The sequence below is a fragment of the Neophocaena asiaeorientalis genome, unplaced genomic scaffold, assembly GCF_003031525.2.
Source record: "Neophocaena asiaeorientalis asiaeorientalis breed wild unplaced genomic scaffold, Neophocaena_asiaeorientalis_V1.1 scaffold119, whole genome shotgun sequence".
Lineage (NCBI taxonomy): Eukaryota > Metazoa > Chordata > Mammalia > Artiodactyla > Phocoenidae > Neophocaena > Neophocaena asiaeorientalis.
The window spans coordinates 205359-218112 of record NW_020175821.1 but is presented as its reverse complement, the minus strand read 5'-3'; positions in this window follow the sequence as shown (position 1 = coordinate 218112).

Genomic DNA, 12754 nt, shown 5'->3' with positions numbered 1-12754 from the left:
AGAAACTGGTTTATAATTGTATGGATCCACTGAGGATAAACTAAAAGGAGAGAACGACTACTGGGCATATACCCTGAGAAAACGATAATTCAAAAAGAGGCATGTACCACAATGTTCACTGCACATCTATTTACAATAGCCAGGTCATGGAAGCAACCTAAGTGTCCATCGACAGATGAATGGATAAAGAAGATGTGGTACACATATACAATGGAATATTACTCAGCCATAAAAGGAAATGAAATTGAGTTATTTGCAGTGAGGTGGATGGACCTAGAGTCTGTCATACAGAGTGAAGAAAGTCAGAAAGAGAAAAACAAATACTGTATGCTAACACATATATATGGAATTTTTAAAAAAATGGTTCTGAAGACCCTAGGGGCAGGACAGGAATAAAGATGCAGACATAGAGAATGGACTTGAGGACACGGGGAGGGGGAAGGGTAAGCTGGGACGAAGTGAGATAGTGGCATGGACTTATATATACTACCAAATGTAAAATAGATAGCTAGTGGGAAGCAGCCATAGAGCATAGGGAGATCAGCTTGGTGCTTTGTGACCACCTAGAGGGGTGTGATAGGGAGGGTGGGAGGGAGACACAAGAGGGAGGAGATATGGGGATATGTGTATATGTATAGCTGATTCACTTTGTTATAAAGCAGAAACTAACACACCGTTGTAAAGCAATTATACTCTAATAAAGATGTTAATAAATAAATTAAATAAAAGGGAGAGAACGTAGCATCTCTTGTGTAGCTTTTCATTATTAGAACTTCGAAGCACAGGGTACACAGATACACAGATTTACTTACAACCTTGACTCAGGCAAGCAGGAAACCAGTTGGCATAAACTTGTTGGTGTTAACATTGAAAAGAAATTCTTATTTCTATGCTACAAATTTCACAGTAATGTCACTACCAGAAAGTAAGTAAGTAAATAAATAAATAAATAGGGCTTTGTTTCTTTGGCACAGATGACCTCTACTGACCAAAGGATGAATGCAAGCCAGGTTTTAGCCTTAAAGCTACCCAAACTTTCTGTCTATCCAAAAAGCTATCTGGTCTAATGTTTCTAACCTCATTTCTTGTTGCTCTTTCCCTTGCTCCCTCATTCTATAGTCACAGGAGCCTTCTTGCTGTTTCTCACTTAGGCATCCTGCCAACTCAGGACCTTTGCATTTGTTGTTGCTTCAGGCTGCAGGGCCTCTCCCCCATAGCCCAGACCCTCATCTCAGTCCAAGTCTCTCTGCTCAAATGCCATCTCAGAAAAGCCTTCAGTGATTATCTAAAGAGTATTTCTATCCTCTTACCTTGCTTTATTTTTCTTTAAAGTATTATCACTACTGAATATTATATTCTATATTTATTTGTTTGTTGTCTATCTACTCCACTAGAACAAAAGTACTATGAGGGCAAAGATTTTGTCTGCTTTGTTCACCGTTACATGCTCAGTGCCTGGATCAGAACCCGGGACACAGTAGGTGCTCGATGAATGAAGTGCTCCCTTACCAAATATATGGAATTTATTACTTGCGTTTGTTTAATTTCTTTCTAATCAAGGTTTTTCTATCCTTGTCAAGTGGAGTTTCAATCTGGATAAGGAGAGAGACAAACAGGAACTGAGAGCTTCTTTTTTCTCTGCCTCATACAGTGGTCCTTTCCTTCCCTTATTCCCCCTACTTTCTATGCATCTAAGAAGAGCTATTGGAACTCCAGAACAGGGATAACTGTAGCTAAATGAGCCTGAGTCCCCAAGTCTATATAAATGACATCTCGGAATATCGAAAAAAATGTAGATATGTTGTTCGCACAACTACTCTCAATAATTTTTTACAATTGACAAAAAAGAGTGCCAGAAGCCTAGAGATAAATGTTTTCCTAGTTCTCACAAACGGGGGAGCAGAAAGGCAGATTGCAGAAACTAGGAGTCAAAACAAGCCTACTCTGAACAAAACAAGCCCTCTAGAATGCATCATCTCTTTCCAATTGTTTTCATATTTCTTTCCAGTCCTTAGTCCTATGCATAAATAATTTTTCAAAGTTGTAATTATAATGTAGACATGTTTTTAAGGCCTAATTGTTTTAGATTTCACTGTATTATAAACTTGTCTCTGTGTTATGAGTCTGGCATAATTTTTTAAATAACTACAAATGAAAGGGAACAATGAGACGTGTTTGTAGATGAGGCATAACATTTTAAAGATACTTCTGCCTATTTCCTGGACAGGAGTCACAATATTATTTAAAATGCAAACCTGATACAGGTAAGTTTTGGTAACCACAAAGTCATGCCAGGAAAATTATGAAATAGAAGATTTCCTAACAAATGCAAATAACATTTTAATAAAAACAGAATGTCAGAAATCCCAGAACCCTTTCACAAAGATGGCTAGAGTGAATATTTATTTTTATTCTATAAATCCTAGAGAAGAGTTTTATTTCTCTAGGTATATAACTAGCAGTCTGGCTATGATAAAATATAAAAGTAGAAAGAAAACAGGGAGAGTAAGATTTAGTTACTCCTATATGGTGTTTTCTAACTTTTTGGTCATATTAATTCATCATAGTCTTCAAAGAGCATAACCTTTCATTACCTTCCAGTGGTAGAAAAATGTGTTATATCTTCTAAGTTTCTTTAGGCCAATCAGACTGTATTGGAATCTTGAATACATACTGTCTTCTTTCTCCTTAGGGGTAACAAAGACCATTTTATTTCAGTTTCATAATATTATAGTTCAGACAACTATACAAATCAAAAGAGTTTTACATGTTGAGGACCTAAAGGAAAGTGCTTGAAATTGAAAAATATTAGAGACAGAGAGTCTGAATAAGACAGTTGTGTAAGTTCACACTTTGAGGCCACACTGCTCCCTACTCCCCCACCCCCCCGACCCCCACATTACTGCACTACTCATATAACAGCAATACACAAAAAATAAAAGGTAAAAAATGTAAAATCCTAGCTGCTGTATTAGCTAGGGTTCAGTTGCAGGTATGAAAATCTTCTAGTATTTTAAGCAGAATCAGATTTAATACTTAGATGCTAACACAATTATTGGGAGGGTTGGAAGAATAGCCTCTATACTGAACTTTAAGGAACAAGTCTTAGAATCCACACAGAACTGGCCTGCCAAGGGAACTGCCACCTCTGCCACCATCAGAAAGTTAAGGAAGCAGGGTGCTCCTGTGCCAAGTGCTGGCCCAGATTACACCTCCTTAGCCACAGTCCAGGAATTAGGCAGCCACCAATGTGATTGTTGGCTCTAAGAACACAATGCCTTAGCTTCAGTTAGAGATCAGGAAGTTGCTGCCAGAAATGCTGGCTGTAACAAACTAAGGGCTGCAACTTGGGGACCAAAAATAGCCATAAATTTAAGCCACTGGATCTGCTCCAGCAAAAGTGATGCCACGTGTACTATATCCTATCCCTATACTATATACTACACTTAACTCAGCTCTGAATTCAAGTCTCATAGAACTGAACATGGTTAGTGCAATCTGAATCACATCAGGAACCCTAGATGTAAGGAAACCTATGTGGTAATTTTTACTTTTCAGTCTCTGTGGTAAAGGAAGGCATACTAGAAGGAGGTTCAAACAGATACTCAGTTATTCCACCTACCATAAATGCCATACAAGGAGATGACAGTAAATCATATTAATTCTACTGTAATACATTGGTTAAAACACATATTTCCAGGGACTACAAATGGAACAGAAACATAAAGCAGTGAGTGAGGCCTAATGAGCTCCAGGTCTGGAATCAAGCAAAGAGGGCCAGGAATTCAGCTTCTGTAGGTTAATGAGAATTAAAAGTGCCTCACTTAAGGCATGGAACTGGAGCCAGGCTCATTGCTTAAAATCAGGGAGTGGGCAGAACTCCAGAAATGAGACTGAAAAAAATCAGTTTATGTGAAACTGTACACCAAAAAAGGCAGGATCCAAGCCAGCCACTTGCTAGCTCAATGGCTGGATGTGCATTATCATGACTATTATGAAGATCAGGAATCCGAGTTACCTAGTGGAACGAGATGGAGGCAACCACAAAACTGTTAGTCGAGACTGGGTAAGGTGAGATAGGTAATAATTCTCACTCAAGGTAAGCTCTCAAACCAAAATTCCAAAATACATGAAGAAAACTGACACCACAATTACCAAAAAAATCAGCTACTGAGAAATCAATTCACTCAAGACAAAATGAAAATAATAGAACAATCTGAAATGACCTTAAAATAAATGTGTTTAGGATCCTCAAAGAGATAAAGGAAAAACAGCCATAAAACACAGACATTCAAAGTGGAGTCTCAGTACTAATCAGGATAAATACAAATAAATCCACACCGAGACCTATAATTGTGAAACTGCAGAAGATCAAGGTGCCATAAAAAATATTACCTACCCAAAAAATAACAATTAGACTGACAGCAGATACTTTATCAACAATAATAGATGCCTTGAAGGTAATGGAGCTAGATTGTTCAATATGTTCAAAGTGTTAAAAGAAAAGAACTGTCAAGCCAGAATTCAATGCCCAGTTAATCTTCATAAGAATGAGGACAAAATAAAGACATTTTAAGACCTACAAAGACTGAGTTTTCCACTAACAGATTCTCAGTAAGGAATTGATATATTTTAGGATGAACTTCAGAAAGAAGAGCTCAAAAAAGGAATCAAGATATACTGATGCTCCCACAAACTGATAAAATGTATTACCAGGACTTCCCTAGTGGTCCAGTGGTAAAGAATCTGCCTTCCAAAGCAGAGGACACGGGTTCGATCCCTAGTCGGGGAACTAAGATCCCACATGCCGCGGGGCAACTAAGCCCACGCGCCACAACTACTGAGCTCGCGTGCCTCAACAAGAGAGCCTGTGTGCTGCAAACTACAGAGCCCATGTGCTCTGGAGCCCGCGTGCCACAACTAGAGAGAGAAAACTCGCACGCCACAACTAGAGAGAAGCCCACGCACAGCAACAAAAGATACCGCATGCTGCAACTAAAACCCGACACACACAAAAATAAAGAGAAGAAAATGTATTATCAAATGTACCTAATTATAGACTATAAATAAAATAACTAATTTTTCATGATTAAAAGAAAAGTGGTAACATGAATGAACCTTTGAAACATTATGCTAAGTGGAAAGAAGCCAGTAACAAACAAAACCACATATTATATAATTCCATCTATATGAAATATTCAGAATACGCAAATTGAAGTTAGTGGTTGCCTGGACTGGGAGGACAGGAGAGGAAATGGGGAGTAGGCCAGACACTGTTTAAGGGTACAGAATTAAGTGGGACAGAAATGTTATAAAATTAGATTGTTGAGATGGTTGCATAACCCTATGAGCAAACTAAAAAACACTGAATTGTGCATTTAAATGTATGAATTGTAAGGTATGCAAATTATATCTTAATAAAGCAGTTTTTACAAGTGGAGCTAGAAAAGAAGGGAATGTTCAAGTATACCAAGATCCTTTTAAACTCTGATATAAAATTCTATAGTTGTGTGAATATTAAAAACTTAGGAACAACCATGATAAGAACAGAAATGCCATCTATGGATTCTAAAATCAGTGGAGGAACCAAAATACTGACAATTTTATCAATCTAAATTACAAGAGTAATATAAAAGAAAATAAAGAGAAAGTAAAAATGGCAAAAACGAGTTCAATTCTCTCTCTCTCTCTCTCTCTACACACACACACAAACACAGACACACTCATCTAATAAAAGACAGACTAGTTAACAAATCCAATTAATGACACATCTAAAGCAAAATGATCCAGAAAATTTGAAAATAGATGGTGAAAAAATTTATCAGGTAAATATTAAACAAAGGAAAGCTGGCAAAGCAATATTAACAGACAAAATAGAACTTAAGATATAAAACAAAAATAAGAACAAAAAAGACATTATATAATAATAAAGAAGATATAATGAACTTATACAATTAATAATATAGGCTCTCAAATGTATAGGAAACAGAAACTTATGCAATTAACAAAGAGAAAGTAACAAAACTACAATTGTGGTGAGAGATTTTAACATTATCAGAAACTGACAAATCAAGCAGACAAAAATTCCCTAAGGATATAGCAAATTTAACACAACACTAAGTTTGATGTTATACATACACACTCACACACACAAAAAAAACCCAATACCAAACAGAAAAAGTAAAACCACTGGTTTTAAGCACACACACGACATTTATAATACTGACTACATATTAGGTCTCAAAGGTAGCATCAACTAATTTCTAAGAATAAATCCCATACTAATCACATTCCTTAAGCACAATACAGATAATCAGAAATCAACAATAAAAAGTAAATAGAGAACAATCATATGTTTAGAAAATTTTAAATGTACTAAAAAATAACTCACAGGGATGAAATCAAAATAGAAATTATGAAATACTAGAACCGAACAATAATGAAAGCAATACACATCAAACATTGTAAAAATGCAACTAAAGTGGTAAAGAGGGATAGTCAAGAATAGAATGATGATATCCACCATCACCACTTCTAGTCAACATTGTTTTGGAGGTCCCAGACAGTGTAATGAAGTAAGAAAAAAATAAAGATAAAAGAATTTAAAAGGATATATCAAAACTGTCATTATTTGCATGTTATCATTACTCTCATAAAAAATCCAAGGGAGTCTACAATCAGAATAAAGAGAATTCAGCAAGGTTGCTGGATATAAGATCAACTTATAAAAATTGATAGTGTTCTTAAGTACCAGTAGTAACCAATTCAAAATGCCATTTAAAAAAAAGAACTCAAAGGGCTTCCCTGGTGGCGCAGTGGTTGAGAGTCCGCCTGCCAATGCAGCGGACACGGGTTCGTGCCCTGGTCCGGGAAGATCCCCCATGCCCGGAGCGGCTGGGCCCGTGAGCCATGGCCACTGAGCCTGTGCGTCCATACCCTGTGCTCCGCGACAGGAGAGGCCACAACAGTGAGAGGCCCAAGTACCGAAAAAATAAAAAGAAAAAATAAAAAGAAATCAAGTATAAGCAACAAACACTATAAGGCAACTGGAAATAAATTCAACAAATTATGTGTAAGAATCTGCTAAAGAAAAGTATAAAACTGTATTAAAAACTCAAAGAGGAGCTAAAGATAGAAATATATCATGTTCATAAACAGGAATAATTGATGGAATAATTATATCAATTTTCCTCAAATTACTCCATTTAAAAAAATCAACACAATTCCAGTAAAAATTCAATAAGGAATTTTTATAGAACTCACCAAGCTCATTCTAAAATTCACATAGAAGGGACTTCCCTGGGCGCAGTGGATAAGGCTCCGTGCTCTCAATGCAGGGGGCCTGGGTTCAATCCTTGGTCAGGGAACTAGATCTCAGATCCCACATGCATGTCACAACTAAGAGTTCGCATGCCACAAGGAGCCCACGAGCCGCAACTAAGGAACCCTCCTACTGCAACTAAGAAGCCCACCTGCCACAACTAAGACCCGGCGCTGGGCTTCCCTGGTGGCGCAGTGGTTGAGAGTCTGCCTGCCGATGCAGAGGACACGGGTTCATACCCCGGTCCGGGAAGATCCCACATGCCGCGGAGCGGCTGGGCCCGTGAGCCATGGCCGCTGAGCCTACGCGTCCGGAGCCTGTGCTCCGCAACGTGAGAGGCCACAACAGTGAGAGGCCCGTGTACCGCAAAAAAAAAAAAAAAAAAAAAGATCCAGCGCAACCAAATGAATAAATAAATAAATATTTAAAATTCACAAAGAAGAATAAAAAGCCAAGAATAGCCAAGATAACTTTGAAGAAAATGGTAAAATAATTAAAATCATGAGATACTGGCCTAAGGATAGACAAACAAACCAATGGAAAGACAAGTGCACACACAGAAACTGGATATTGGACACTGGTGATACTCCAAACTGAGGGGGGAAATAGACTATTCAATAAAAGTTGGTGGGATACTTGGCTATGTACATGGCAAATTAGATACCCACCATACAGCCAAGTAAAATTGATGGGAGAAGAAAAAAAAAAAAAAACCTAAATGTGAAAGCAAAACTGTAAAAGTTTCCAAAGGAATTATAACACTGTGCTTCCTTTGACTTTCTTTCTTGATTCAGTTTCTAGGCTCTAAACAATCCTAATTGTTCTCCTCAAGGGTACTCTGTACTCAAACTGAATTCTCCTTGTAATTTGGAAGCTGTAGAGTGGGAGCATCACTTTCCCAGTCCTGTTATTAGACTTCTAGTAACACAGTCTACCTAAGCCCACATTAGCTTTACTTGGTCACGACAATATAGGACTGATGAACACTGTACACACCATCTATTAAACCTCTAAGTCATTTTCATGCCTGCTACACTTAAGCAAGTCTCTCATATTCTGGGCTCATTTGTATAGGGTTTTTTTGTTTCCTCCATGTGCAGGGCCTTATTCTTAAATCTATTTAATGCTATCATTAAATTAAGCCAGTTGTCTTTATCCTTGGGGACCGTTTCCATATCTTCCTACGTCATCAAATATATTCATTATCCCTTCCCACACTACATCATTCACAAAATCAATAAGCATGTCTTTGATAGAAGGCTTCATCTGAAGAACTGATAAAAATGTTGATCAAGAAGTTCTAAACAGAGAACCCTAGAGGTATGATAACAGAAAATTTCTTCCATTGATTAATACTAATCTACCTAATTATATTAGCAGTTAGTCCATATTTTTCCATCTGGCCTTCAAAAATATTATGACATGTGGGTAAATGTCCTACTGAGTTCTAGCTAAACTTTGCTTTTTGCATTTCCATGATCGGTCTACTAAACCTTTCCAAGAAGAAGTGAGATGAGTCCGACATAACTTGGTTTTGGTGAATCCATGGTAGCATAAATAACTTGTGCTTCTTCTCTTAGGTGCTCACAACAATTTATTAAGAATTTTATAAGTATATTCATTACAAATTAGCATAAATTACAAAAAAACAAATTATGAGGACTCCACACAGTTATAACATAATTACTAGAATCTCTATGGGGGACTCACAATTATGAAAATATGTATATACATCTCCACAATGTGTAGGCCAGAAATTTTCTTTAAAATCTGTCATTCTCGTAATGATAACTCTAAGAAATGGAGCCCCTCGGGAAAGGAAAAGAGTATGGGGAGGGTGATAAATATAAAAGGTTAACTGAATTAATAAGAATTACTTTGATTATTTAAATTAGGAGAAGGTGTACTGGAATACAACTGGACAAATTCTGTACTTCTTCCTAAGGGGAGGGTAAACAATGTGTTCCAAGTCCAGAAAGAGTTATAAAACTCAGCTCCAAGATAACAGGAGGTGCCCTGCCTGACCACAAAGAAAGTATCACGCACAGCACACCCCAAACACTGAAACTGGAGATTAGAAAATACTCTGCCATCCTCACACAGCCAACTGCGAAACACTTCTCATTTGATCTTCATGTTGAATTCACACGAGCACTTACAAGATTTACTTCCATCTAGCTTTCTTAGTGTCTCAAAAATCCAGGCTGTTCACTCTGGGACTGAGAAATCAGCTGTCTATAAAGATACTGTGTATACAGAGAGGGACACACAGCCCAAAATGTTCACCAACCATATAGAACCATGAGCTAGAATAAACATTTTGCTACTTAAAGCACCTTTCCAAGGGTTCCATTAATAAGCAAGATATTATTAGAGAATTATTAACTGTAAAAACTAATTCTGGAGACCAAAGAAACATGATATTTCCCAACAAACTACATGAGAGGGGTCCGGTGCAATACTGGATAATAGACAGTATTATCTTTGCCTGAAGCTCTTTTTCTTGATTGTAAATGAGAAATGGAAACACAGAACTCCTAAACCTAAACATTACAGCCAGCTACTGTGTGTGACTATGAAAGTCTCCCAGAGCCTACCAGTGTCTAATACAGTAGGTGTTCAAAATTTTGTACTTTGTCTGCTTCTGTGCAGTGATTTCCTTTACACCAGAAGCCTTGCAAAGAAGACTGAATCACTTAGATGTTAGGATTACCATTCAATACCTATTTCCTTGGAGATATCAGTAGAATCTGAGAGCTGAAGGATAATCTAGAAGCCACCTAATGCAACCACCTAAACTTTAAACATTAAAGAGGAAAAAACAGACCCAAAGAGTTCAAGAGCCCGAAGTCTCATGATTACTTCATAGTGAAACTGGAACCAGAACCAGGCCATGAGGCTCCACTATCACAGCTTTCTAAGGTCTCACTCTTGTAAGTAGGACTCATTCTTTTTCATCCTCCTCGAGCTTCACTGGCCATCATCAGACACTGCAATGACATTTCACAAAAGCCTTAAACTCTAGGAAGGTGTAGAACACATTGGGCCCTATGGTCATAGTATTTGGGCACTGGAAGAGTCCTTAGATTCTTCCTTCACATCTCCGCCTCTTACACATGCACAAACAGAGGTTAGGGGTTGGCACAAGCTCCAAATGTGGAGCACAAAGTCAGAATTAAGAACTGACTGTACTGATTCCCAGGCCAGTGTTCTTCACACGTCATTGCAGGGCTTCTCTTCTCTTTGTTTCCCTTAAAAAAAAAAAAAAAAAGGCAAAACAAAACCAAAAAACCCAAAAAACATAGCTTCTGCTTAAGAACAGGAGCTTTGTAAGTTGAGGATATCTATAGAGTAGATGTTGTTTTTATAAATTTTTTTTTTAAGTAAAACCCCTCTGGTAAAGGAACTTGTAAATAAACAAGGCCCACTCAGCCTCTGATTCTATCAGCCTTTGGGCTGACTGCTCACTGCCTCTTATCCAACTAGACATGGGAAAGGCTGAGACACAGGAGACAGAAAGGCCTGGCAATGAATCAGTGAGCAGAGGAAGGAATGCACTTAGGAGTCACCACTGTTTCACTCATGGGACTTCATGTGATACAAAGCTTTAAGCTATCAAGTGTCTTGGGCCCAGAGGACTTGGTGGTTCAGGCACCCTAAAAGATCCTAGATGATAACAACTTCTCTTCACAGGTACAACCTGAGCTAAATGGTTTCTGTGGACTAGATTGAAAACATAACCACCATTTAGTGCAAATCTATTTCAAACACATTTTCCCATAAGCAACTGACTTTTTTTTCTTTTTGTTGGCTGCGTTGGGTCTTCGTTGCTGCGCACGAGCTTTCTCTAGCTGCAGTGAGCGGGGGCTACTCTTCGTTGCGGTGCATGGGCTTCTCATTGCAGTGGCTTCTCTTGTTGCGGAGCACGGACTCTAGGCGTGCAGGCTTCAGGAGTTGTGGCACGTGGGCTCAGTAGTTGTGGCTCGTGGGCTCTAGAGAGCAGGCTCAGTAGTTGTGGCACACGGGCTTAGCTGCTCCACAGCATGTGGGATCTTCCCAGACCAGGGCTCGAACCCGTGTGCCCTGCGTTGGCAGGGGGATTCTCAACCACTGTGCCACCAGGGAAGTCCCCAGCAACTGACATTTGAATGCTTGCATAATTCATAAATATTCCACTGTTATATTTAAGACATTCCATTCATTTTCTCCAAACAAAATCCTTTTAGAAGGGGAATTTGCAACAGAGTGAGTCAAGTTCATATGATGTCCAAGCCTTCCAAACTGTGAGAAGACTGAGGAAGCCCATGCTTGTTCCCTTACTGTGGCAGGCTGCAAAGAAAGCTGATCTTTGTTGGAAAGCAAGAGAGGAAAAGAGTTTTGGTTGAAACCTGATGAGAGTCACACCATCACAGACTGATGAATTTATCCCAATAAGTTGTTCTGGAGGCAGAAAACTCTTACTCTTTTCAGTTTACTAAGATTTACAATAAAAATATCTGGAGTAGACTCCCACGAAGATATATAAACTACAGCAGTTTACTTCTCTGCTTTTGCTGCTTCACTACTGATTTTGGTTCATAGACCTACCCATAGAGGCCTCCTGCAAACATCTGTCCTGCAGTCCTAATGCTCCAGGCCATCAGAGAGCTGGCAGATAGCTGTACAGAACTGAGCACACCAACTACTCACCATAGACTAAGGTGGGAATGAGAAATGATTATCCGTTATGGCACCATCACCTTGGGTGCTCATTAGCACTTAACTCTGTAAAATCCAGCATCTCTATGGGGAGGGGGAAGGATGAGCTGTGACAAAGCGAGAGAGAGGCATGGACATATATACACTAACTAACGTAAGGTAGATAGCTAGTGGTAAGCAGCTGCATAGCACAGGGAGATCAGCTTGGTGCTTTGTGACCGCCTGGAGGGGTGGAATAGGGAGGGTGGGAGGGAGGGAGACACAAGAGGGAAGAGATATGGGAACATATGTATATGTATAACTGATTCACTTTGTGATAAAGCAGAAACTAACACATCATTGTAAAGCAATTATACCCCAATAAAGATGTTTAAAAAAAATCCAGCATCTCTTTAAAATCGCTGTTTCAATTAGTATATTACTTTTCACTATTGCATTTGCTAGAACAAGAGTTTCATAAACGTGGTGTTCTTATATCACTAAAACTACCAGGGCTTAATTGCTGGTAAGGGTTTAGAATAAGGTTTGGCAGGAAAGGTAAGTGGAAACATAGATGAAACATACACTACAAAACACAAAATTTGGGAGTGAAATCCATTTCAGTGTAAAACTTATCTGAACAGGACTTCAGTTCTAAGAAACCCAACCCTAAAAGTCACTACTTAGAGTCTGGGATTCGTCAGCATGTTACTCACAGTTACAGTTCTGATCACACACTAGCAGTCCAATTATGTT